Raw genomic sequence first — 27,377 nt, 5'->3', positions numbered from 1 at the left:
ACAAGCAGGAAGCAGCAGGCAGAGGGAGGAGACTCCCCACTGAGCAGGGAGCCTGATGCAGGGCTCGATCCCAGGACCCTGGGATCATGACCTGAGCTGAAGGCAGAGGCTTCACCAACTGAGCCATCCAGGCGTTCCAGAGGGGGTCAATTTAGAGAGGACTTTGAGGGCCAGGCTAAGGTGTTTGTACCTTATTCAGCGAATGACAGGGTACCTTTAAGAAGAGGAGTTGTAGAGCGTCCCACATTGGGCTCCCTGCATGGAGCCTGCTTCTCCCTCTGCCTATGTCTCTGCCTCTCTCTTTGTATCTCTCATGAACCAATGAATAAAATATTTCTTTTATTTTTTTTAAATGAACAAAACAAGTATGGTATCTATCTGGGCTTTCTTTTTTTTCCAACTGAACTTTAACCTACATGCAATAAAGTGCACAAATCATAAATGCCCAACTCAATTAAGTTTTACACAGATATGCACCTATGTACTCACACAAACATCGAGGTATAATTTTCAGCACCCCAGAAAATCTTATGACTCCTCCCGGTCAAGAACACCCCCCACCCCACCATTATTCTGGTTTCTATCATTACAGATTAGTTTTGCCTGTTCTTGGGTATCTTATCAATGGACTCACACATTGTGTCTATCATCTTTCACTTCACAGCATGTCCCCAAGCTTCACCCGTTGTTGAAGCATCACCCTTACACTTAGCACTTCTTACAATTTTGCTGTCCCCTTTTCCACAAGCTGTTCTTTTTGACTAAAGTTACTGAAATTTGTCTTACAATTATTTTCTCTTTCTTATGATGAGTTCTCTTTAAGGCAGTAGTTTGGCCTCCAATTACATTAAAGCTTATTATCTTGATAATGAACACTTTGCTTGGGCGGCCCCAGTGGCTCAGTGGTTTAGCGCCGCCTTCAGCCCAGGGTGTGATCCTGGAGACCCAGGATCGAGTCCCATGTTGGGCTCCCTGCATGGAGCCTGCTTTTCCCTCTGCCTCTCTCTGTCTCTCTCTGTGTCTCTCATGAATAAATAAATAAAATCTAAAAAAAAAAAAAAAGACTAAAAAAATGAGCGCTTTGCTTCATTCAAAACCAAGAGCAAGTTTCACTTCATACCTGTGCCAGGAACTGTGTCGGTCAACTATTGACCCTTCTCTTTTGGATCCGCTGTGTAAATAGATTTGTAAACCAACATGGTAGTTGGGAAGACAAATATTTAGAGACTCTGCATTTCCATGTATGATTTGGGCACTTGGGTTTTGTTTGTTGTTTGCCTCTGCCTTGCCAAAAACACACAAGTAAAAATTAAGCAAACAACCAAGAGAAAAAAAAAAAAAAAAAAAAAAACAACCAAGAGAAATTGTTGTAAGGGCCAAAAGGCAAACTAATATAGATAATAATGGAAATAGCAGGCAACAGTATTTGACAAAAGTGAGAGTGTAATCAGGGGAGTGTGAGTTCAAGAGAATTGGGAAAATGGTGGATAAAAGGGGTCACCTGCCTACTTCTGAAGGCCAAGGTGACTGGGAACCTACGAGATAGCATACAGCATTTTGTTGTCCTGTGAAGTATGCAATGTCCTCTGCTCCTTGACCGGTTCAATCCATTCTTTCCATTCTTTTGTGCATACTGTTGTCTTTGCTGGTTTACCTCTTCCACTTCCCTGAGACCTCTCACCATTAATTTCCCATCCATCCCCGGTCTTTCCTGGGCCGGCCTCCTTAGGTCTTCTTGAGTCCTGGTGCCATCTTGTGACCCTCTCACTTCCGGTCCCGATGATACTTTCACTCTGGCTGTGTTACCACTCCTAATACAGCTTGCAGTTCACCAACCTAGGTCTTTGGAAGTCTTTTAAGTCATAATACTTAGCATTAACTATTTTTCTCTTATGTGGGTATGTGTGTTTAATTTTTTTTAATACACAAAATTAGGGGTGCCGAGCTGGCTCAGTCAGTGGAGCATGCAACTCTTGATCTCCGGTTTCTGAGTTAGAGCCCCATGTTGGCTGTAGAGGTTACTCAAAAATAAAATCTTAAAAAAATAAAATAAAATAAAATAAAACAAAAATCTTTAAAAATAAATAAAGCGGCACCTGGGTGGCTCAGTCAGTTAAGCATCTGACTCTGGGTTTCACCTAAGGTCATGGTCTCAAGGTCATGAGATTAGGCACCACATCAGGCTCCCAGCTGAGTGTGGTGTCTGCTTAGGATTCTCTCTCTCCTCCCTGCCCTCTGTTCATGTGCTTGCACACATTCTCTCTCAAAAACAATTTTTTTTAAATAGTAAAAGTTGACTCTCTTTACAACATAACTGCATTACTGCTCTATTGCTGCTATGACAAATTACCACAAACTTATCAGTTTAAAACAACAGAAGTTTAGGGGCACCTGGCTGGCTCAGTGGGTGGAGCATGACTTCCTTGATCTGGGAGTTGTAAATTCGAGCCCCATATTGGGTGTAGAGATTATTTAAAAAATAAAATTTCTTTTTAAACCATATATTTTTTATTATTTTTTAAAGATTTTATTTATTTGTTTGTTTGTTTGTTTGACAGAGAGAGTGAGAAACCACAAGCGGGGGGGGTGGCAGCAGAGGGAGAGGGGAGAAGTAGGCTCCTCCCTGAGCAGGGAGCCCAATGCAGGTTTTGAAGTGAACTGAAGGCAGGCACTTAATTAACCAACTGAGCCACCTCGGTGCCCCTAAAATCTTTTTAAGATTTATTTATTTATTTATTTGAGAGAGGGAGAGAGAGAGAGAGCAGGGGGAGGGGCAGAAGGAGAGAGAGAGAAATCCTCAAGCTGACTCCCCACGGAGTGTGGAGACAGACTTCAGGCTGGATCCCAGGACCCCAAAATCATGACCTGAGGTGAAATCAAGAGTCAGCTGCTCAACCAACTTAGCCACCCAGGTGCCCCCAAAATAAAATCTTCAAACAAAACAAAACAAAAAGCCCTCAGAAGTTTATTATATTATAGTTCCAAAGGTCAGAAGTCCAAAATGGATAGGCAGGGCTGTGTTCTTTTTGGAGTCTCTAGAGGAGAATTGGTTTCCTTGCCTTTTCCAGTTGTGTGTTTTTTTGTTTTTTTGTTTTTTTTCAGTTTTATACCTTTATTTGACAATCAGCGATTAGTTCTCATCCACATTAACTCTGTAGATTTTTGAAAGTGGTGACAGGTACGTAGGTAACCAGCGTGTAGAGCTTGTTTGGTGAATCTTCATCCTCGTTACGTTTTCTGGACAACCGCACATGGATACGGTATGGAACATTCCTTATTCCTTTGGCCCAGACAGCTTTGTTGAGCCTGGTGTCAATGTGCACATCTGGAGTTCCCATCTTCTTCATGGCAAGTTTCCGGATCTCTTTGAGTGCCCAAGGGGCACGCTTCTTGAAACCCACTCCGTGGATACGTTTGTGAATGTTGATGGGGTATTCTCTGGTCACTACCTCATTGATGGCAGAACGGCCCTTCTTCTCGCCACCCTTCTTTGCAGGAGCCATTCTGCCGGGCCCTAGTTGGAAGGCGCCTTTTCCAGTTTTAGACACCACCTGCATTCATTGGCTTGTGGCTGCTTCCTCCATCTTCAAAGCCAGCAGTATAGCATCTTCCAACCTCCCTCTCTCTCACTCTGACCTTTGCTTGAATTGTCACATCTCCTCTGACTCTGACTCTCCTAACCCATTTTTCCTGCATAAGGACCCTGTGATTATACTGGGCACACCTGGGTAATCCAAGTAATTTCTCCATTCGACACCCTGAATCACATCTGCAAAGTCCCTTTTGTCACATGTTCACAGGTTCCAGGGATTAGGATGTAGACATAGGGGAAAGGCATTATCCTGTCTACCAAAATACCATAATTAAAAATAAGGCTTTGCGGCACCTGGGTGGCTCAGTGGTTGGGCATCTGCCTTTGGCTCAGGGCATGATCCCAGGGTTCTGGGATCACGTCCTGCATCAGGCTCTCCACAGGGAGCCTGCCTCTCTGTCTGCCTATGTCTCTGCCTCTCTCTGTGTGTCTCTCATGAATAAATAAACAAAATCTTTTTAAAAATTAGTAAAAAAATTAAAAACTAAGTTTCAATATATAAGTAGAAATAATTTCTTCATATCATCAAATACCCATTCACTATTCAAATTTCCAATTGTCCCATAAAATATCAAACACTTTTTTACACATTAGGTTTAAAAAAAAAAAAAAAAAGGATGTGAACAAGGTCCACACTGCAATTATAAGATACGCTTTGTGGTCTCTTTTAATCTATAGATTTCTCCTCCATCTCTCTTTTTTCCTTGCAGTTTATTAGTTGAAGAATCTTGGTTTCCATGGTCTAGACTTTGCTAATTGCATTTCCATAGTTTAATGTGTTACTCTCTCCCTTATATTTCCTATAAACTGGTAGTTTAGAACTTGGTAAGATTCAAGTTCTTTTTTTTTTTTTTTTTTTTTTTATTCTGCAGGACTGCTTTCCTGGATAGTACATAATGTGTTCTTCCATCAGGAGGCACATAATGCCTGGTTGTCTCTCATTTTATGATATCAGCAGATGTTCATATGCAGTGCCTCAATCTATTAGGTCAGCAGTTCTCAAAGTGTGGTCCTCAGACCAGCAGTACCTACTTCACCTGGAAACTTGTCAGAAACGCCAAGTCTCACTCCAGACTCACTGAACCAGAAATGCTGAAGTAGGGCCTAGCAATCTGAGTTTTAACAAGTCCTCTAGGGGGTTTTGATGCAGGTTAACATTTGGGAAGCCTCGCTGTTAGTTCCTCAAGGGTTGCTCAAATCTAATATTTAAGACTGACATTAACTCAAAAGGGTTTAGGCAAAATAAAAAAAAACCTCCGGAAGAAGTACAACCATGCTCAAAAGAGGCAACTAGAAGAGCAAGCATATTTTTAAATAATTCGAAAGGCGTAAATATGGAATCAACGCTGCTTCACTGAGAAACACACATTAGAAAAAAATAAACTCACAAATAGAATACATTAGTGGTTGCAGAGCAGGGAGGGGGTGGAGGTTGAAATGGATCAAGGTGGTCAAAAGGCACAAAACTTCCAGTTATAAGATAAACAAGTCCTGGAGATGTAATACACAGAGTAGAAACTGTGGTTACTAATACTACATTGTATATTTAAAAGTTGCTGAGACCAGATCTTAAAAGTTTGCATCACAAGAAACAAATTTTATGGCTATATGTGGTAATGGAGGTTAACGACTTATTGCGATCATTTTGCAATATATGCAAATATCAAATCATTATATTGTACACCTGAAACATTATATTAGTTTATAATATAATAGTTTATTAATTATACCTCAATTTAAAAAAGAAAACAAAAGATTGAGAAGCACCAGTCTAAACCCATTAAAAGCAAAACAAATACATTAGAGAAATTCAAATTTCTCTAAAAAGAATTTCTCAAAAAGAAAGGCTTACTCGTTTAAAATATTTTAAATTACTTCTTGAAATAATCGGATAGATTAGGAATGCTTTAGATTCTACACAGTATCTCGTCAAGATTTTTTTAAATGGAGAACAACAATAATGTTGAGTTAATAAACAAGTGGACGGAAAAAAGGCAATGCTTTGGGCACTTTGGCATTCGAAGGCTTGAATTCAGAACGATGCAACCACAATTCAAATTATTCCATACAGGTTTTATAGCAGTACCTCTACTTCCAAGATACACAGTCTCTGAATAGAGAATAATAGAGAAAGCATGGGGAGTCAGGGGATCTGGATTAAATTTGGCTCTGCCCCTTTCTGAGACTGTGACTAATTTAAAGTGCACTGGACTGTACAGTAAGTGGAAAACAACCCCACCAGCCAGCCATAACCCCTCTCAGGCTGGTCCAGACAACCTGCCTAAAGGCAGTATCCGGCTTCCTAATGCATCTACAAAACACCTTGTACCTTCATTTCTCATTCAGGCAAGAAGTGTTACTGAGCTTGCTACATGCCAGGTTCTGTGCTAGAAGCACACAGTCTGCAGACAAATAAGCAATTTCAAGGATAAGGGCTATCAGCAAGGTTAACACATTGATTATAGACACCAATGGGTATCCATTTCTTGCAAATGGACCCTTATATGTTTATGTAAATGAATAAAAATAACCCTTCGTGCAAAATTCTGCAAACTTTCAATATAGGACACGGTGAAATTAGACAAACTAACAGAAAATTCACTCAGAGAACATTTTCTTCCTTTTCTTAAAAAAGTTCTTTAGCTCCTGGCTTCTGGAAATTTCCACCAAACTCTTCATACATTCTCAGCAAGTTGTCTTTCCAAACCTTGCCCCTAGGCATCTAGAGGGAGGAAGTCAGTCAACCACATGGTCTAAAGCCTGGGGTCCAGCAGGTCTTGAATAGCAATAGTGCTCTCAGTGGCCTCTCTTCTCCCGGCTAGTGCCAGGGACCTCAACCCAGGTGCCTGAGAAAAGAAGATGGAAAGTTGTGGTTTTGTTAGGATGCTTTGTGTAAACCCATAGTGTGCAAAACCTTTTTTATTATATAGTGTCAGCTAGGAAAGGGGAAAAAAAAATATACCAAGCCTAAGTCTGCAAGCTTCCAAAGCACGACACAACACATTAAAGGTTTAGTGTCATGAACAATCAGGTCCTTGTCGTCTACCCATTTGCAAGCACAGTTTCCACAAATAACAGGCAAGCTCTAAATTTTCATAAAACATTTTGGCAGCTCAGGATGGGCCAGCTCTCTGGCGGTCTCTCTAAGGAAATGACTGCAAATGTTTTTTGGTGTGAACAGCCTTAAGTATTTTAAATCCTTGGTAAATAGAGTTGCCAAAAGTCCCAAAAATGTTTTACTATTTCTGAATTGGACATTCAGGATGATTTCTGGGGGAGTTTTTTCAACAACAAATATTTCAGTAAATGAGTTATCCAAATTCCCTTTCTTAAATGTTGATGACTCTGGAAGACCTTGTAAACGAGAAACAAACCTTAGTAGCCAAATTGCAAAGATTGAGATAAATAGAAATTTCCTAGAAAGCACACTATAAAGACAACATGGCTATTGAGGCTTCCAGGAATAACATACACCCACAGTTTTTATTATATGAGAATACGGATTTTTTTAATTTAAATTCAATTAGCCAGCATAGCATATAGTACATTATTAGTTTCCGATGTAGTGTTCAAGAATTTATCAGTTGGGTGTAACACCCAGTGCTCATCACATCACATACCCTCCTTAATGCCCACCACTCAGTTATGCCATTCCCCCCACCCACCTAAGCAACCCTCCCCTCCAGCAACCCTCAGTTTCTTTCCCTGAGTTAAGAGTCTCTCATGTTTGCCTCTGTTTTCCCTCTCCTTCCCCTATGATCCTCTACGCTGTTTCTTATATTCCACATAGGAGTGAAACATATTATATGATAATTGTCTTTCTCCAATAGACTTATTTCACTCAGCATAATACCCTCTAGTCCCGTCCATGTTGATGTAAATGGTAAGGAGAATACTGATTTCTAAATAAAAAAAAATTTTTTTTAAGATTTTATTTATTTATGCGTGAGAGACATAGAGAGAGAGAGAGAGAGAGAGAGAGAGAGGCAGAGACACAGGCAGAGGGAGATAAATCAAAATTTTGAGTAATGAGCATAACTTTACGAACCTGAAATGATTCTAGACTTCTTTCAGCAAGTTATCCTAAAGAATGTTAATTCTAAATCTGGCCAAAATGGTAGCCACTAGCCACATGTAGCTACTTTCAATTAATGAAAATGAAATAAAATTTAAAATTCAGTCCCTTAATCACATTAGCCTCATTTCAAGGGCTATACAACTATATGTGCCTAGTGACTGTGATATTGGACAGTGTAGAACATTCCTAGCTCAGAGAAAGTCATACAGAACAAAACTGTTCTAAATCCTTACTACTCAAAGGGTGGGTTAGCAGCTTCAGCAGCATTCAAGTGCTTCTTAAAAACACAGACTCTCATGCCCCCCACAAACCTGCTTCATCAGAATCTTCATTGTAACAAGAGGCCCAGGCGATTTGGGTGCATATGAAAGTTTGAGAAGCACTGGTTTGAATCAGTGTTTTGCCAAACTGGCTTTGATCATAAGAATCACCTTGAACACTCATTAATCATTCAGAGTCCAGGGCCTTGCCCTCCACCTACTAAATTTGACTCTTCAGAGCAGGTGTATGGAAATCTGTGTGTTAAGCACTCTAGGTGATTTTATTACCCTGGAATTGAGCACTGATATATTTTTAAAACTCCCCATTATTCTACTGAGCAGCCAAGATTAAGCACCACTGCTATAAATGATTTGATCTCAAAACTGCTCTGGTCTTAAAATTGAGTATTAGATTTTTAAACAGAAGTATTTACTATTTTATTTTATTTATTTATTTATTTATTTATTTATTTATTTATTTATTTATTTATGATAGGCACACAGTGAGAGAGAGAGAGGCAGAGATATTGGCAGAGGGAGAAGCAGGCTCCATGCACCGGGAGCCCGACGTGGGATTCGATCCCGGGTCTCCAGGATCGTGCCCTGGGCCAAAGGCAGGCACTAAACCGCTGCGCCACCCAGGGATCCCAGATTTTTAAACAGAAGTAAAATGAAACGATATTATAAGTAAATTATAATGTGCATCTTAGAAACTCAGCTAAAGATCTCCTTATTCTCTATTCCATGCTTTTTTTTTTTTAGATTTTATTTATTTATTCATCAGAGACACAGAGAGAGAGAGAAAGAGCCAGAGACACAGGCAGAGGGAGAAGCACGCTCCTTACGGGGAGCCCAATGTGGGACTCGATCTCAGGACCCCGGGATCACGACCTGAGCCAAAGGCAGATGCTCAACCACTGAGCCACTCAGGTGCCCCCCTCTATATGATATTTTTCTGGTTTTATTATCTATTTTTTCAAGTCTCAGCTTTCTGAATAAAACAATTACTAAATGAGGATTTCTAATTTTTCTAATTTTTTGAACTCTACAAATCCTACCATAAAATACACACTAATGACTCTAGCCAATAATGAAATCCAGATACAATAAAGTCACAGTATTTTAACAGCAATAGTAAGCAGATAAGAAACCCCCAGACAAAGGGCCCCTGGGTGGCTCAGTTGGTTGAGCATCCAACTTTCGATTTCAGCTCTGGTCATGGTCTTGGGGTGGAGCCCTGCATTGGGCTCCTCACTCAGTGCAGAGTCAACTTGAGATTCTCTCCCTCTGCCCCTCCCTCCACTCTCACACATGCACAAGCATGCTCACTCTCTCTCAAATCTTTAAAAAAAAAAAAAAAAAGGAAGAAAGAAATCCCCCAGACAAAAGACCACCCACCTATGAAGAAATAACAGCCCTATAAAGATAAGGAATGGGTAACAAAAAGAGAAGTAGCTAAAATTAATATGCTATCAACAAGGAAAAGATGAAAAGGAAGTGTTCAGAATAATAAAACAAAACCAGCAAAAGACAGTTGGTTCCCAGATATTAATTTTATTATTATGCTTTATGACTGAACTTTTATAGCCCTAGATGCCTAGGGTAGAAAACAAGAAAGCTTTAACATTCATTAATCATCCAACTTAAGAAGTTAAAAAAAAGAAGGAATAAATCCAAGGAAAGTAGAAGAAAAGAAAAAATAAAAGCAAGTAAGAATATCAATGAAATAAAGATTGAACAGACTAACAAAGCTGAAAGTTGGTTCTTAAAAAAAAGGAAACACATTTAGAAATGATTCATAAGGGACGCCTGAGTGGCTCAGTGGTTGAGTGTCTGCCTTCAGCTCAGGGCATGATCGTGGGGTCCTGGAACTGAGTCCCACATCAGGTTCCCCACAGGGAGCCTGCTTCTCCCTCTGCCTATGTCTCTGCCTCTCTCTGTGTCTCTCATGAATAAATAAAATCTTTTAAAAAAGAAATGATTCATAAATTCAGTTTCCCCCAGATTAATCTGTAGATTCAGTGCAATTGTAATCAAAATTCCAGTCGAGGGGCGCCTGGTTGGTGCAGTCCATTGGGCATCTGACTCTTGGTTTCAGTTCAGGTCATGCCTCATATCCTGCACTGTGCTCAGTGGGGAGTCTGCTGGAGACTCTCTCTTTCCCTTGCCCTCTGCCTCTTCCCTTGCCCCACTGGCTTGCTCTTTCATTCTCTCAACTAAATAAATAATTTTTTTAAAAAATCCAGTGGGGTTCCTTTCCTGATAAGCTGATTCTAAACTTTGTATCAGGGTCTCTCACCTTTGACAGTGTTGACATTTGGGTCCAAATAATTTTTTGTCCTGGGGAGTTGTACTATTACATTGTAGGATGTCTTCTAGCGTCCCTCACCTCTACCTACTATATGCCAGTAGAAACCTATCCCTCAGCCCCAAATTGTGGCAATCAAAAATGACTATAGACACTGCCAATGTCCAGGGGGAGGGTGATAATATCACTCCCAGATGAGAACAACAGCTTTGTAGCTTTAAAAGGAAGGAACCAAAAATAGCCAGAATACTTCTGAAGTAGAACAGATTGGTCTCTCAGATCTCAAGACTAATTATGAAGTTATAGTAATTAGGACAATGATATGGTACTAGAATAGACCAGCGAGCCCAGATATAGATTGTCCCCCTCCTGAATTACAAACAGGGAGAAGATATTTGCAACTGAGACAACTAGAATATATAAAGAACCCCTACAAATGAATAAGAACAACACAAGCAACCAAATAGGAAAATGGAAAAAATTCATTGTTATGGGCTAAATGTTTGTGTCCCCCCAAAATTCATATGTTGAAATTGTAACCCTCAATGTGATGGTATAAGAATATGGAGCCTTTGGGAAGTGATTAGGTCATGAGGTGGAGCCCTCCTGAACGAGATTGGTGCCTTCAACAAAAAGACCCCAGAGAGCTCCCTTTCCATCTACAATGAGAAGATAGTCACATACGAAACAGGAAGTGGCCTCTCACCAGACACCAAATCTGCCAGCACCTTGATCTTGGGCCTCTCAGCCTCCAGAACCATGAGAAATAAATTTCCGTTGTTTATTAGCTAACCAGGCTATGGTATTATAGCAGCCTGACGGGACTAAGACAGGCATAAACAAACACTTCAGGGGATCCCTGGGTGGCTCAGCAGTTTCGCGCCTGCCTTTGGCCCAGGGCGCGATCCTGGAGTCCCGGGATCGAGTCCCGCGTCAGGCTCCCGGCATGGAGCCTGTCTCTCCCTCTGCCTGTGTCTCTGCCTCTCTCTCTCTGTCTCTCTCTCTCTCTCTCTAGGTCTATCATAAATAAAGAAAAATAAATCTTAAAAAAAAAAAAACAGACACTTCACAGAAGAGAAAACACATATGACCAGTGGACATGTTAATAGATATTAAACACCATAAATGATCAGCGAAATTCAAATCAAGACCACAATGAGATGCTACTTTACACCCATTAGTTGGCAAAAATTTAAAAGTCTGGTAACACCAAGTGCTGAAAAGGACATAGATCAAATGAATCCTTTGTATATTGCTGTTAGGATAATATATTAAGGGGCACCTGGGTGGCTCAGGAGGTTAAGCATCTGCCTTCAGCTGAGGTCATGATCCCGGGGACCTGGGATTGAGTACCAAATTGGGCTCCCTGCTCTGTGGGGAGTCTACTTCTCCCTCTCTCCCTCTGCCCCTAGCCTTCACTCATGCACTCTCAAATGAGTAAATAAAATCTAAAAAAAAAAGAGTATATTGATATAATCCTCTTAGAAAATAGTCTGACCTTATATCATGAAGTTGAAACTTACAGGTTCTATGATAGAGATATTCTACTCCTAAATACATCAGAGAAATTCTTATGTAAGTATCTTAAGAGACATGTACATATATGGTCATAGAGGCATTGTTCACAATAGCAAAAATCTGAAAACTACCTAAATATTCATTGACAGAAGAGTAGATTGATCAACTGTAATACATTCATACAATGGATTATTATACCTCATTGAAACACATACCAACAAGGATGAGTCTTAGCAATATTATTTTAAGTAGATCAAGTCCACAAATATTTCATACAACTCAATATTCTTTTTAAAAGTTAAAATCAGGGACGCCTGGGTGGCTCAGCAGTTGAGCGCCTCCCTTCCGCCCAGGGTGTGATCCTGGAGTCCTGGGATCGAGTCCCACATCGGGCTCCCTGCATGGAGCCTGCTTCTCCCTCTGCTTATGTCTCTGCCTCTCTGTGTCTCTCATGAATAAATAAATAAAAATCTTTAAATAAATGAATAAAAATAAATAAAAATAAAAGTTAAAAACAACTGGGATGCCTGGCTGGCTCAGTCAGAAGGGAATGTGACTCTTGATTTCAGGGTTGTGAGTTCAAGGCCTACATTGGGTATAGAGATTACTTAAAAACAAAATCTTAAAAAAAAAAAAAAAAAGTTAAAAACAACTAAAATTATAGATGGACTTTTAGGTCTGAGTATAGATAGGTCAAGGAAAGCAAGATAATGACCAAAAAAGGGTTCAGATGGTTATCTCGGCTGAAGACCATATAGTGGGATGAATATTGTTGACTAACTCCTAGCTTTCATGGTGGGTGGTAGGTTCACTGGTGCTTATTTGTGTATAATTTTTTCTTTAAGTATAAAGCTCTATACCCAAAGTAAGGCTTGAACTCACAGACCCAAGATCAAGAATCTCATGCTCCACCGACAGAGCCAACCAGGCGCCTCTACTTACTTGCAATTTTAATTCGATAGATGGAAGGATAAATACCTAGATTGATGGAAAGACACAGTTAGAAAGGGTAATTAAGTCAAATTTGTGTACCAAAGTCCACTAAAAACATATTACATGTCAAATGTTTCATAATTAAAGAAAATGGAGCCCCACATCAGGTTCCCTGCTCAGCGGGTTGTCTGCTTCTCCATCTCCCTCTGCCATTCCCCCTACTTGTGGTCTCTCTGTCTCTCTCTCTCTCTCTCTCTCTCTCTCTCTCGCTCTCTGTCAAATAAATAAATAAAATATTAAAAAAAAAAGAAAATGGAAAAATAAGAACACACTCACTGGAGCTTGTGGATGTATTTCTGAAAAACCATACACACATTTTTTGGGGGGCCACTGGTATTGAAATCAAATTTCAAATGTCTTACTAGACCTTGCCTTTTGTCGTTGTTTTTGTTTCTAATAGCAACCTCGAAACAGATCTTTTCGTAAGGTAAATAATCACTGTGCTGTGCATATAATTATCCTCTAATTTGCATATTTAGTAAGTTTTCACTTCCAGCCACTTTCTCACATCTCTTTTGTTCCGTGTGTGTATACACATACACATATATAAAACCTCTACATTATCATCTCCTTCATGCAAATAGCTACCCAGGGGACCCCCCCACACACACACAAGTCTCCTTCTCTCTTAGGGTTTCCATCCCCTCAACACAGCTTATCCTGCTTACCCTGCTCTAGCCTGGCATCTCTCACTTCTCCGACCCTGGCTTCTCATCGCATCTCGTTGCCTGAGCCCGTCTTTGGGAACAGGACTATGCTCTTTGGTTTCTTTCCTTTTCTTTTAAGAAAACACTACCCTCGGGCAGCCCCGGTGGCGCAGTTAGCGCCGCCTGCAGCCCAGGGCGTGATCCTGGAGACCCTGGATCGAGTCCCACGTCGGGCTCTCTGGGTGGAACCTGCTTCTCCCTCTGCCTGTGTCTCAGCCTCTCATTCTCTCTCTGTGTCTCTATGAATAAATAAATAAAATCTTAAAAAAAAAAAAAAAAGGGAAACAGTACCCTCAAAAGTGGAGCTTGAACTCATGACCCCAAGATCAAGAATCACATGCTCTGGGATCCCTGGGTGGCGCAGCGGTTTGGCGCCTGCCTTTGGCCCAGGGCGCGATCCTGGAGACCCGGGATCGAATCCCACGTCGGGCTCCCGGTGCATGGAGCCTGCTTCTCCCTCTGCCTATGTCTCTGCCTCTCTCTCTCTCTCTCTCTGTGACTATCATAAATAAATAAATAAATAAAATTAAAAAAAAAAAGAATCACATGCTCTACCAACTGGGCCAGGCAGATGCCCCAGGACTATGCTCTTTGAATCCGTAGCTCCTTCTTCATCCCCAACAACCACACCCCCGTTCCCCATCTCTCCACTCTAGAGATCCAGGCCTATTCCTTTCCTCATTCAACAAATATTTACCAGCCATTATCACTATGTGCAATGCACTGAATTAGGTACAATGGGAGATCCAGGTGAACCAGAGGAAACCCTGGCCTCAGAAATGTGCAGATCAGTGGAGGAGGTAAATATATATAGCAGAAGTAATTATAAGAGAGAAAAGAATGTGTCCGGTGTCGCCCACACCTATAAAATCAACATTGATTCAGATCCCAGGATGAACCTGACTTAAGGCAGGAAGCAACAGACTCCAGCCCCTGGAAGGCTGGACATGAGCACTCAGCTGCCCTTCCTCATCATTTGGTTCTGTCGTGGGGGCCTTAATTCTTATATGCAGGATTCTGACTTTTTCACTGCATCCGAGTTCCTGTTCTGGAAACTTGGTTAACATCTCAGTCCCCTACAGGAGGCTCCAGGCCTTAGCAACGGATTCTATCTTGGCCTCTGCCTCCTTTCCGATTCTAGTAACTTTCACAGTATGTCTTTTCTTTGGCTCAGGGTCCTTGAACCAGAGAATTGCCCCTGAACTGTCCAAGAACTGCAGCTACTAGATGGAGTCTTCTGAGATCTTCCTAATGATGGTCTCTGATGCCACATATGTGCACTTTCAAATTTCACCTTCCTGGGATTACTATGACTTACTGAGGATGCCTACTGCATCCTGGGTCCCCCAGGCCCTATTTCTGCCCGACTCAACCATCATTGTTGTTAGACCTCAAGCCCCTTCATTTGTCCACCCTCCGGTGGTTCCAGCTCCCCTAAGCTGTCGTTCCAGAGCTAGGGAGGGGTCAGTTCCGGGCCTCACCTCCCAGCCAGCCAGGTGTAACTGACCCTGTCCCCACTGAATACTGGGATATGACTTGGGATGCTGTAACCGGTCTAGGTCAAAAGTTCACAGAAAGTTAAGCAAAGGAAGAGGGGGATTTCTTTCTAGACAAAAGGATGCACTGGGGAAGACTTCATGGGGAAGCTCCAAAGGACTTTTTCAGGCAAAAGCACCAAAGTGGAGAAATCAGATGAGATGCATAGGAAACAGCAAATCCTTCCATTGGCCGGAGTAAAGAGCATAGAGCAGAGCGATTTGGGAAAAGCAGGCTGATTCCATTTTGTGAAGGACCTTGAACGACAGGCAATGGAGTTTGGATGTTAGTCACTCGAAAATGGGGAGCCACTATGGGTTTTTGAGAATATGATTAGAGCTGCTCTTTTCCAGTATCTGGAGTATGTATAGTTTATAGACTGGAGACCTGTAATGAGTAGCCAACTTACAATAGTCACAATGGGAAGGGAAAGAGAGGGATAATTGTAAGAGTTGTAGAGGAGACAGTTGTAGAGGATGCTGTAACTAATACTCCCCTCCCTCTTCTTTGGTTTCAATATTCATAGATGACTTAGGTTTGAGACTCGGAAAGCAGGAAGATGGTACAGTCTATTTGACAGAAATAAGGAATTCAGGTGATTAGGGTTCTGGTCGTCAATTTCAATGTGTGTGGGTAGATCCCCCCCCACACACACACCAACAAACAGCACTAACACCAGCTGGGTAGCCTACAACTTTTTTTTTTTTTTAAGATTTTATTTATTTGATAGAGAGCACGAGCGTGTGCCCGCAAGCACAAGCGGGGGAGCAGCAGTCAGGAGGGAGAAACCCACGTCCTGCTCAGCAGGGAGCCCCACGCGGGGCTTGATCCCAGGACCCGGGATCAAGACCTCAGCCACCCAGGCGCCCCTGTATCCTACAATTTAACTCGATCGTGACACGATCTACCTGGGTATAGCACGGCTTCCACAGGTTAACGGTCCAATCCCACAGAACTGGATGCCACGCACAGAGCCAGATGATCACCTGTGCTTTTGATCCGACCCGCCACAAATTGGGGGTTCCAACGACCACCCGCCACTCTGGACGCCAACTGCGAACTCGGGCTGTTCCCTGTACTTCTGACCGACGCCCAGTAAATCAGAGGTTCCCAGGACCCCCTCCTTGGTACGATTAATTTGCTAGAGCGTCTCACAGAACCCAGGAAGCATTTTCCTTACCAGATCGCCGGTGTTAACTACAAAAGGATCTGAGCTGGGAGCCGCCCGACGGGAGAGACGCACGGGGCACGGGACGAGGCGCGGAGCTTCCCTGCCCGCTCCGGGCACCACTAGGGCCGCACCTTCTGGGGTTCACCAACCGGAGGCTCTCGGAACCCTGTCGCTTTGGGGGTTTATGGAGGGATCATTACCTAGGCAGGACTGATGAACTCCTGGGCCATCCGCAGTGGATTCAACCTCCAGCCCCTTCTCCCCTCCCCGGAAGTTGGGGGGGGGGGGTTGTTACAAGTTCCAACCCTCTAATCCCAGGTCGGTTCCCCTGGCAACCTGCCCCAGTCCAGTTACCTAGGGGCTTTCCAAAAGCCACTCATTAACATAACTAAAGACACCTTTATGGCTCTTATCACAGGAAATTCCAAGGGCTTTAGGGGCTCCGTGCCAGGAACCAGAGGACGGCCAAATATATATTATAAATCACATCACAGGAGAAGGAGGTGGCGGAGGAAAATCAGAGCCAGCTTTCCACTGATCGTGCTAAGCTGGAATCTTAGAGAAAGGTACAAAGGGAGATAAAAATTTCAAAGTCATGGATTTGGGGGGATATTTATAAGGGAGCGGTACAGAGAAAGAGGAGGTTAGATCAAGAGCAGAATCTGAGGGCAGCCCGGGTGGCTCAGCCGTTTAGCGCCGCCTTCGGCCCAGGGCGTGATCCCGGGGTGTTGGGATCGAGTCCCGCGTCGGGCTCCCTGCGTGCAGCCTGCTTCTCCCTCTGCCTGTCTCTCATGAATAAATAAATAAAATCTTTAAAAAAAAAAAAAAAGAAAGAAAGAAAGAAAAGAGAGAGAGAGCAGGAAACAGGAACCACAGCAGAGATCCCAACAGAGAAAACGGAATATAAAGAACTGTTAGCTGAGCAAGGGCGGTTAAGGACTGAAACGCACAGACCCCAAAGGGGTAACAAATAACTTCTGCGGAGAGCGGCCGCCACTCCCAGGGCTGAGGGGTACCTGAGAGAATCTGAGGAGCCCCCCCCCCCCCCAGCTGAGATTCAGGCCTCGGGGTAGTTGGTGCCGCCTGAGCCAGAAGACGGCCCCCGGGGCCGCGGCGGGACCAGGTGCGCGCAGGGAGCCGCGCCAGCCGCTCGCAGCCTCGGGAAGCGCCCGCGGGCAGCGGGAGGAGGACGGTCCTTCGTCGCCCCCTATTGGCACGGCCCAACCTGGAGCCAGCTGCCGGGCGGGAGGGGGGACTTGAAGCCCAGAGTCCATAAACTAATAACCAGGACATGGGGGTTCTGGGGGTGCATCTAAACTTAGAGGGTGGGAGAAAGAGAAGCCAGACCCGGAATTGCGGATGCCAGACCCATCAAAGCCCTAGAAAACGCCACTGTATTTAGGAAACAGAGGTTATCAGACAGATCTGGCTCTTTTCCTTTTTGTTTTTAAAGATTTTATTTATTTATGCATGCATGACACTCAGAGACAGGCAGAGACACAGGCAGAGGGAGAAGCAGGCCCCATGCAGGGAGCCCCATGTGGGACTCGATCCCGGGTCTCCAGGATCACGCCCCAGGCTGAAGGCGGCGCTAAACCGCTGAGCCACCGGAGCTGCCCATCCTTCTTCATTTTTTTTAGGTGAAACTAATCCTGCAGGCTGAATAGTAGTTACCGTCGGGAGATGGGATACTGGCTGGGGCCGTGAGGGGGACTTCGGAGGTGCTGGAAACATCCTGTGTATGGATCTGGGTCGTAGTAACACAGATGTAGACGTAAGTAAAACTCAAGCTGCCCACGACAGGTTTGTGCACTTTCAGTGGGTTGTATCTCAATTTTTAAAAATTCTAGTAACATTTGTTTCAACACTATATGTTAACGACACTGGAATTAAAATAATCATCTATGCTAACTAACGGAATGTAAATAAAAACTTGACGGGACGCCTGGGTGGCTCAGTGGTTTAGCACCTGCCTTCGGCTCAGGGCCTGATCCTGCAGACCCGGGATGGAGTCCCATGTGAGGCTCCCTGCATGGAGCCTGCTTCTCCCTCTGCCTGTGTCTCTGCCTGTGTGTGTGTGTGTGTGTGTGTGTGTGTGTGTGTCTCATGAGTAAATAAATAAAATCTTAAAAAAAAACTTGAAATCAAGAATAAAATAAGTTTTTTTAAAGATATTATTTATTTATTCATAGACACACACTCACAGAGAGAGGCAGAGACACAGAGGGAGAAGCAGGCTCCATGCAGGGAGCCTGATGTGGGACTTGACCCCGGGTCTCCAGGATCACACCCCGGACTGAAGGCGGCGCCAAACCGCCGCGCCACCGGGGCTGCCCTAAAATAAAATTTTAAAACACTCGCATTTGCTTCTCAATTTAGAAGAAAATTTTGTACTTAAAAATACTACTTAAAATAAATAACAGAAATAAATGATAGAGGGACATCTGGGGGGATCCATGGGTGGCTCAACGGTTTAGCGCCCGCCTTCGGCCCAGGTTGTGACCCTGGAGACCCGGATCGAGTCCCACATCGGGCTCCCTGCATGGAGCCTGCTTCTCCTCCCTCTGCCTGTGTCTCTGCCTCTCTCTCTCTCTGTCTCTCATGAATAAATAAATAAAATCATTTTTAAAAAGTTTAATTTATTTAAGTAATCTCTACACCCAACATAGGGCTCAAACCCACACCCCCAAGATCAAGAGTTATATGTTCTTCCAACTGAGCCAGCCAGGCGCCCCTCTCTTTAGTATTTTACCCAAATCTTATTGAAATGGTCCATGGTGGGAGAGCCAGAAGACATTGTATGGGAGGTTGTCTGGGTAATTAGCAAGGTATTGGAGAAGGCAATTTGCTTTGCTCTTTTAAGGAGCTTAGAATACCACATACCTTTTAGAATAAGTATGACTAACACATAATGTGTATTTGGGTTAAGTAGGACTTTGTGGGCAGATCTAATCATTGACCCAACAAAATATGATGAAGTCTGGTACATTTGTAGAACATTGAATAAGTAATTGAGAGTGGATCATTGGACATGGAGGAAGTGGCAGAACATTAACATGAAGTAATGGATGGAGCCAGATCGTGGAGGGTCTTTCAATGCCAGTACTATTGGATTTGGATTTCTCCTAAAGTTAAGAGTTTTTTGTTTGTTTGTTTGTTTTTCTTTTTAAAAAATTTAAGGGGTGGGCAGCCCGGGTGGCTCAGCAGTTTAGCGCTGCCTTTGGCCCAGGGCATGACCCTGGAGACCCAGGATCGAGTCCCACATCGGGCTCCCTGCATGGAGCCTGCTTCTCCCTCTGCCTGTGTCTCTGCCTCTCTCTCTCTCTCTCTGTCTCTCATGAATAAATAAATAATAAAGTCTTTTAAAAAAAGATCCAAACTTGAAATAAAAAATAAAATTAATTTTTAAAACAGTAGCATTTGCTTCTCAGTTTAGAAGAAAATTTTTTACCTACCATGAGTAAATTTGGAAAATAAAGATAAAAGGACTTTGTTTCTCCAGTGGTAGGCCATGTCACTTGGAACAATTTTCCTTGTGAAAACAACTACGAATGCTAAGTGAAATATTGGTTTTAAAACTTCATAGAAACAGTGGCCCCTGGGTGGCTAAGTCGGCTAAGTGTCTGCCTTTAGCTCAGGTTAGGATCTCAGGGTCCTGGGATCAAGCCCCATGTCAGGCTCCTGCTCAAGGAGGGTCTATTTCTTCCTCTCCCTCTGCCCCTCCCCCCCATGTGTGCGCGCCCGCACACGCGCTTTTTCTCAAATAAATATTTTTTAAATTTTCATAAAAATAAGCAAACAAAAAAACTTAATGAAATCATCAAAAAGCTGGGGTGCCTGGCTGGCTCCATTGGAAGAGCTTGATCTCGGGGTTGTGAGTTTGAGCCCCATGTTGGGTGCAGAGATTTACTTAAATAAAACTTAAAATAAAAAGCTGACAGTATTGTAAAACTCAAGTGAAAAAAGATTTTTTTTAAAAGATTTTTTACGTATTTGTTCATTCATAGAGACACGGAGAGAGAGAGACAGAGAGAGAGAGAGAGAGAGGCAGAGACACAGGCAGAGGGAGAAGCAGGCTCCATGCAGGGAGCCCAAAGCGGGACCCGATCCCGGGTCTCCAGTATCACACCTCGGGCTGCAGGCGACGCTAAACCGCTGTGCCACCGGGGCAGCCCAAAAAAAGATTTTTTTAAAAAATATTTATTTATTTATTTATTTATTTATTTGAGAGAGAGAGAGAGAGCATGGTGGGGAAGGGGCAGAGGGAGAGAATCTCCAACTGACTCCCCGCTGAGCACAGACCCTCAGAGGCAGGGCTGGATCTCACAACCCTGAGATCATGACCTGAGCCAAAACCGAGTAGACACCCAACTGACTAAGCCACCCAGGTGCCCCAGAATCAGGTGAAAATTTAAGAGGAATCAAGTAGCCAGGGAGGTAAACAGGGCACTTTTTGCTGCTTTTTCCCTCAGCAAAAAAGCATTCTGCAAAACATTATGTCGCAGAGTCAGACTTTCATTTTGAAAGCCAGTGGTGAGGAGTCCAATAGGAGACCCTGGGCACATTATTCTGGGATAAAAGTGAACCAGAAGGAAACATGCCACTGCTCTTACATCCAGGAGCCTGTAGTAATGCTGGCCTTGACTCTGAAAGAACAAGAGGGGAAAAAAGACTAGAAAAGTTGATGAAGTTTCATCCACAGGGTGACCCGTGCATGGCACTGCAGACCAAATTCACATCATTGGGCTGTCCACATGAAAAGCTCAAGTTATAAATATAGTTTATGGCCGTCAGATACTAGATGCTTAATGCCCTTAAGCCCCAGGCAAAAGAAGAACAAATTCTCACTGGAGGGAGTTTCTGTCATCTTAAACCATCAGGGAATCCTGACAAATAAATGTTCAGGGGCACCAACCAATGTCCACTCAAAGATAACCAAGCACACAAGGAAATAGGGCGTCATGAACAAGAAAGAGCAGAAACCAGCTTCAGATATTCTGGTCATCTGGTGCATGTTCAAACAAACAAACAAACAAACAAACAAACGTGTGCTTACTTTCTTTAAAGAAATAACAGACACATTTAAAATTATCTCCAGAAAAAAAGAAAATCTTTAAAAAATGAAGAGTAGATAATAAAAAGAGCCTCTAGATTGGAAAATGTTATAACCGAAATTAAAAGCTCAAACTAGACAGTGATTGGATTTGGTCAAAAAAGACTTATTGGGGGTGCCTGGGTGGCTCAGTTGTTTTGGCATCTGCCTTCAGCTCAGATCATGATCCCAGGGCCCTGGGATCAAGCCCCCTGTCGGGCTCCCTGCTAGTGGAGAGCCTGCTTCTCCCTCTCCTCCCTGCTCATGCTCGTTCTCACTATCTCTCTCTCAAATAAATAAAATCTTAAAAAAAAAAAAAAAAAAAGGCTTATTGGATAGAACAGGAGTTGGCAAACTTTGGTCTGTGGGCAAAATCTGGCCTACCTGCTTTTATAAATAAAGCTTTATTGCAACACAGCTATACCTATTCCTTTCCTTATAGTCTGTGGCTGCTTTTGTGCTAAGATGGCAGAATGGAGAAGTTGTAACAGACCCTGCATGGCCTGTTAAGGCTAAAAGATTTACTCTTCAACCCTTTACGGAAAAAGTTTGCCAACTCCTGGGCTAGAAGGAACACCAGAATTTATCCAGAATTTAGCACAAAAGAGAGACAAAAAGAAAATACAGAAGAAAGTATAAGAGAGGTGGAGGACAGAATAAGAAGATCCAACATACATTTCATTATAGGTCTTGAGGGAAAGAAAAAAGAATGGCATAAAGGTATTATTTAAAGGGCTATTAGCTGAAAAATCTTTCAGACCTGTTGAAAGATAACAACCCACAGATTCTAAAAGCTTGGTGAATCCTAAGCAAGATAAATGAAAAGAATTTCAGAGCAGTCACATCTAGCAAAACTCCAGAAAACCAAAAAGACAAAGAGGAAATCTGAAAAGCAGCAAAGAAAAAGAGATGGACTATTTCAAAGGAGTAATGGCTAGACTGACAGGTGAATTTTCAACAATCAAACAAAAACCTGGAAGGCAGGTCTTTTCAATGTGCTGAAATAAAATAATGGCTGACCTAAAATTCTACACCCATTGAAAATATTCTTCAAGATTGAAGACAAACAAAAACTGAGAAAATGAGCTTCCGGAAGACCTGCACTAAAGTAAATACTAAAGTAAATTCTCTGGATAGAAGAAAAATGATCCCAAGGGCTCCTGTCTGGCTTAGTGGGTAGAGCATGCCAATCTTGATCTCAGGGTTGTGAGTTTGAACCCTACAGTGGGCACAGAGATTACTTTAAACAAACTAAAAAAAAGAGAAGAAAAGTGCCTGGGTGGTTTGGTCAGTTAACAGTCTGCCTTCAACCTGTGCTGGTTTCTGTTTTGGGACATCTGGGTGGCTCAGGGGTTGGGCATCTGCCTTCAGCTCTGGGTGTGATCCTGGAGACCTGGGATCAAGTCCCACATGGGGCTCCCTGCATGGAGCCTGCTTCTCCCTCTGCCTGTGTCTCTGCCTCTCTCTGTATGTGTCTGTCATAAGTAAATAAATAAAATCTTAAAAAAAAAAAAAAAAAAAAGAGTCTGCCTTCAGCTCAGGTCATGATCCCAGGGTCCTGGAATTGAGCCACATGTCAGGCTCCCTGCAGAGTGGGGAGCCTGCTTCTCCCTTTCCCTCTGCCACTACCCCTGCTTGTGCTCTCTCTCTCAAATAAATAAATAAAATCTTTCAAAAAGAGAGAAAGAAGAAAATGACCCCAGAGGGCAGACCAGAGGTACAAAAAGGATTGATTGAAAGGTAAATGAAAGGGGATGCCTGGGTGGCTCAGTGGTTAAGTGTCTGCCTTTGGCTCATGGCCTGATCCCAGATTCCCAGGATCGAGTCCCACATTGGGCTCCTTGCATAGAGCCTGCTTCTCCCTCTGCTTCTCTTTCTGTGTCTCTCATGAGTAAATAAACAAAATCTTAAAAAAAAAAAAAAAGCTAATGAAATGGTAAATAGATGGGTAAATCTAAATGAATATTGACTGCATGAAACAATATAATAATGTCTAATGGGACATATATATCTGTGCTACTTAGCTTGGGCTGCCATAATAAAATACCACAGACCAGGTGGCTTAAACTACAAAAATTTCTTTCTCACAGTTCTGGAGGCTAGAAGTCTGAGATCAGGATGCCAGCAGAGTTGGGTTCTGGTGAGAGCCCTCTTCCTGGTTTGCAGATGGCTAACTTCTTGCTCTGTGTTCATATGGCAGAGGAGAAGCTCTGGTGTCTCTTCCTCTTCTTAAAAGAGGTAATAATCATATCATGGGAGCTCCACCTTTATGATCTCATCTAAACCTAATTACTCCCCAAAGGTGCCATCTCCTAATACCATTATCCTGAGGCATTAAGCCTTCCACTTATGAATTTTGAGAGGACATAAAACATTCAGTATATGTGTATACATACTTCCAGAGAGAGAGAGAGAGAGAGATGGAGAGACAGAGAGATGGAGAGACAGAAATAAAGAGAATAAAAAATATACAAAATAAAGACATATAAGTAGGATGACCATATTAGTTTATATACAACCCAGGACAGTTTGAGAGTGAAAGAAGGAGATACTAATTATGGCACAGGGACAGAAGGTGTAAACCAGGACTTTGCTGGGAAAACTGGAGTATATAATCATCCTGAATATAAATCGAGAGGTAGGTATTAAAGTGGTAAATCTAGAGGTAGGTAGAATTAAAGTGTCCTAAGGTCTATGAACTTCCAGAAAAAAGGCAAAAATATGGAAATTTTTGTCGGTGTTGCAAAAGGCATATTTACTTAAATTTCACTTTCTGGGGACAGCCCGGGTGGCTTGGCGGTTTAGCGCCTGCCTTTGGCCCAGGGCCTGATCCTGGAGACCCGGGATCAAGTCCTGCATTGGGCTTCCTGCATGGAGCCTGCTTCTCCCTCTGCCTGTGTCTCTGCCTCTCTCTCTGTGTGTCTCTCATGAATAAAGACATGAATAAATTTTTTTAAATAAAATAAAATAAATGTCACTTTCTGTTTTTATTTTTGTTTTTATTTTTAAATATAAACATACTAAACAGTCATTAACCTCATTAGCAATCAGGGGAATACAAATTAAAGTCACAGTAGGATATCACTACAAATTGTCCAAACTGGTAAAACGTTTTATTTGGAGTCTTTTCAAAGAATGCCAATTATATATCCAAAAATATGACAATACCAGGTTGTGATACTAATGTGGAACATAAGAAGCCTCATATACTGCTGGCGGGACTATAAATTGGTATAAATGCTTCAGAAAACAGTCTGGCATTATCATTAGATAATTTATTAAAAACTTCAAATTTATTAAAATTTGAAAACAAACACAGCCTCAGGTCTGTAGTTCTTCTATGTGTACACTCTGGAAAACCTGGTGCATGCACATTGTAAAGAAAATAAATGTTTAGGAATGTTCATGTCAACATGATTTGTAATAGCCCCCAAATGAAAACCCAAGTACATCTATAGTAGAATGGAAATATATACTGCCGCGTATTTATAATTACACAGCTACACACTATGACATCGATGAAATCTCAAAAACCTAGCATTCAGCAATAGAAGAGGAAGAGCAAGACACAGAGAGAGAGAATACAAGCAGTATGATTCCACTTAGCCAATACTCAAATCCAGGATGCATACCTGGGGTAAAACAAAAACAAAGAAATGTGAAAAACAAGGACTTGATTATCAAGAATTAGAAGTTGCTTCTGAGGAAAAGATTGAGGGTCATAGTCAAGGAGGTTGAATGTGCAAAACTTCCATAAGGTTCTATTTTATTGACGTGGATGACAGTCACACTGTATTTGTTGTCTTCTTTTTTTGGGGGGGGACTTTAAGATAGAAAGTACAGGGGCACCTGGGTGGCTCAGTCAGTTGGGCAACCAACTCTTGATCTCAGCTCAGGTCTTGATCTCAGGATCCTGAGTTGGAGCCCCATGTTGAGCTCCACACTGGGCACGGAGCCTACTTAAAATAAATAACAGAAATAAATGATAGAGGGACATCTGGGGGGATCCCTGGGTGGCTCAATGGTTTAGCGCCCGCCTTCGGCCCAGGGTGTGACCCTGGAGACCCGGGATCGAGTCCCACATCAAGTTCCCTGCGGGGAGCCTGCTTCTCCCTCTGCCTATGTCTCTGCCTTCTCTCTGTGTCTCTCATGAATAAATAAATAAAATCTTAAAAAAAAAGAAATAAATGATAGAAATAAGTTAAAGTACATATGTATGAGATACATTTTTATATGTAGGTTATATTTCATTATTTTAATAAAGTAAATATGAGAAAGTACAAAAAAGTGAGAAGTATTGTGTATAATTCACCACTTGGTAATACACATTGGCATTTTTTTTTTAAAGGAAGGGAGGCACTAAACCACTGAGCCACCCAGGGATCCCCCACATTGGCATTTTAATAGGTTTCCTTCCTGTTCTTTTTCTCTTTTCCTGGACATAATTACCCTTTCTGTTTTGAGTTTTTAGAAAATTGAGATTATACTATAAAACTTACAAAATCGAGATCAAAATTGTTTTTTTCTCTTTATTAATTTTTTAAATCAAATGTATTTATTCTAAAGTTTAATTTAGGGCAGCCTGGGTGGCTCAGCGGTTTAGCGCTGCCTTCAGCCCACGGTGTGATCCTGGAGACCCGAAATCGAGTCCCATGTCAAGCTCCCTGCATGGAGCCTGCTTCTCCTCCCTCTGCCTGTGTCTCTGCCTCTCTCTCTCTCTGTCTCTCATGAATAAATAAATAAAATCATTTTTAAAAAGTTTAATTTATTTAAGTAATCTCTACACCCAACATAGGGCTCAAACCCACACCCCCAAGATCAAGAGTTATATGTTCTTCCAACTGAGCCAGCCAGGCGCCCCTCTCTTTAGTATTTTACCCAAATCTTATTGAAATGGTCCATGGTGGGAGAGCCAGAAGACATTGTATGGGAGGTTGTCTGGGTAATTAGCAAGGTATTGGAGAAGGCAATTTGCTTTGCTCTTTTAAGGAGCTTAGAATACCACATACCTTTTAGAATAAGTATGACTAACACATAATGTGTATTTGGGTTAAGTAGGACTTTGTGGGCAGATCTAATCATTGACCCAACAAAATATGATGAAGTCTGGTACATTTGTAGAACATTGAAAAAGTAATTTTTTTTTTGTTACACAGTTTGGAAGTTTCTTTTCTTTAATATTTTATTTATTTATTCATAGAATGATTTTATTTATTATTTTATTATTTATATATTTATGTATATTATTTTAATTTTTATTTTAATATTTTATTTAATTGATTTATTACTATTTAACATTTTATTTATTTATTTATTCATAGAGATGCAGAGAGAGAGAGAGGCAGAGATACAGGCAGAGGGAGAAGCCGACTCCATGCAGGGAGCCCGACGTGGGACTCGATCCAGGGTCTCCAGGATCACGCCCTGGGCTGCAGGCGGCGCTAAACCGCTGCGCCACCGAGGCCGCCCTTGAAAAAGTAATTGAGAGTGGATCATTGGACATGTTGGAAGTGACAGAACATTAACATGAAGTAATGGATGGAGCCAGATCGTGGAGGGTCTTTCAATGCCAGTAGTATTGGATTTGGATTTCTCCTAAAGTTAAGAGGTTTTTTTTTTTTTTCTTTTTTTTAAAATTTTTATTTATTTATGATAGTCACAGAGAGAGAGAGAGAGAGAGAGAGAGAGAGAGGCAGAGACACAGGCAGAGGGAGAAGCAGGCTCCATGCACCGGGAGCCCGACGTGGGATTCGATCCCCGGTCTCCAGGATCGCGCCCTGCGCCAAAGGCAGGCGCCAAACCGCTGCGCCACCCAGGGATCCCTTTTTTTTCTTTTTAAAAAATTTAAGGGGTGGGCAGCCCGGGAGGCTCAGCAGTTTAGCGCTGCCTTTGGCCCAGGGCATGACCCTGGAGACCCAGGATCAAGTCCCACATCGGGCCCCCTGCATGGAGCCTGCTTCTCCCTCTGCCTGTGTGTCTGTCTCTCTTTCTCTTTGTATCTCCCATGAATAAATAAATAAAATCCTTTAAAAAAATTTAAGGGGTGCTTATCTGATTCGGTCAGTGGAGCATGTGACTCTTGATCTCAGGGTTGTGAGTTTGAGCCCCAGATTGGGCATAGA

The 27,377-nt window shown here is 42.4% G+C and overlaps 1 long non-coding RNA gene and 1 pseudogene across 2 annotated transcripts; both read right to left on the bottom strand.

Annotated features, from left to right (window-relative positions):
• Positions 1-3,100: 3,100 nt before the first annotated feature.
• On the bottom strand, positions 3,101-3,503 carry LOC144307977 (large ribosomal subunit protein eL31 pseudogene; annotated as a pseudogene).
• A 1,790-nt stretch (positions 3,504-5,293) lies between these two features.
• On the bottom strand, positions 5,294-16,419 carry LOC144307820 (uncharacterized). 2 transcript variants are annotated; one of them, XR_013374519.1, is made up of 3 exons: positions 16,173-16,419; positions 12,699-12,734; positions 5,294-6,438 (listed from the first exon to the last, which is right to left on the bottom strand). It is a non-coding gene; the product is annotated as an uncharacterized LOC144307820 (long non-coding RNA). The 2 variants fall into 2 exon arrangements; XR_013374518.1 differs by lacking the exon at positions 12,699-12,734.
• Between the last annotated feature and the right edge of the window lie 10,958 nt (positions 16,420-27,377).

Source organism: Canis aureus, chromosome X (genome assembly GCF_053574225.1).
Source record: "Canis aureus isolate CA01 chromosome X, VMU_Caureus_v.1.0, whole genome shotgun sequence".
Taxonomy (NCBI): domain Eukaryota; kingdom Metazoa; phylum Chordata; class Mammalia; order Carnivora; family Canidae; genus Canis; species Canis aureus.
The sequence above is the reverse complement of the archived record's forward strand: the minus strand, read 5'-3'. Positions and strand labels throughout refer to the sequence as shown.